Source organism: Austrofundulus limnaeus, unplaced genomic scaffold (assembly GCF_001266775.1).
Source record: "Austrofundulus limnaeus strain Quisiro unplaced genomic scaffold, Austrofundulus_limnaeus-1.0 Scaffold1080, whole genome shotgun sequence".
NCBI lineage: Eukaryota > Metazoa > Chordata > Actinopteri > Cyprinodontiformes > Rivulidae > Austrofundulus > Austrofundulus limnaeus.
This window is the reverse complement of record NW_013953482.1, coordinates 61,061-61,407: the sequence shown is the minus strand read 5'-3', so window position 1 is coordinate 61,407 and position 347 is coordinate 61,061. Positions and strand designations below refer to the sequence as shown.

The 347-nt window shown below is 50.1% G+C and overlaps 1 protein-coding gene and 1 long non-coding RNA gene across 2 annotated transcripts in view; one reads left to right on the top strand and one right to left on the bottom strand.

Annotated features, from left to right (window-relative positions):
- LOC106534059 (uncharacterized) lies at window positions 1–336 on the bottom strand. The gene is made up of 2 exons (XR_001312315.1): window positions 216–336; window positions 1–149 (listed from the first exon to the last, which is right to left on the bottom strand). It is a non-coding gene; the product is annotated as an uncharacterized LOC106534059 (long non-coding RNA).
- The window catches only part of xylb (xylulokinase homolog (H. influenzae)), a gene marked incomplete in the record, with an annotated part of 11,402 nt that overhangs the window by 4,391 nt on the left and 6,664 nt on the right, over window positions 1–347 (top strand).

Here is a 347-nt window from a genome sequence, read left to right as displayed (position 1 = left end):
GTGTGTGTGTGTGTGTGTGTGTGTGTGTGTGGTTTCAGAGGATCTCATTGGTCAGCAGCTTTGCAGCCTCACTCTTCCTGGGTCATTATGCTGCCATCGACTACAGTGATGGTATGAACTGACCACTGATCAGTCAGCTGATCTGTGACCTCACTGATCAGTCAGCTGATCTGTGACCTCACCGATCAGTCAGCTGATCTCAGCTGATCTATGACCTCACCGATCAGTCAGCTGATCTCAGCTGATCTATGACCTCACCGATCAGTCAGCTGATCTGTGACCTCACTGATCAGTCAGCTGATCTGTGACCTCACTGATCAGTCAGCTGATCTGTGACCTCACTGATC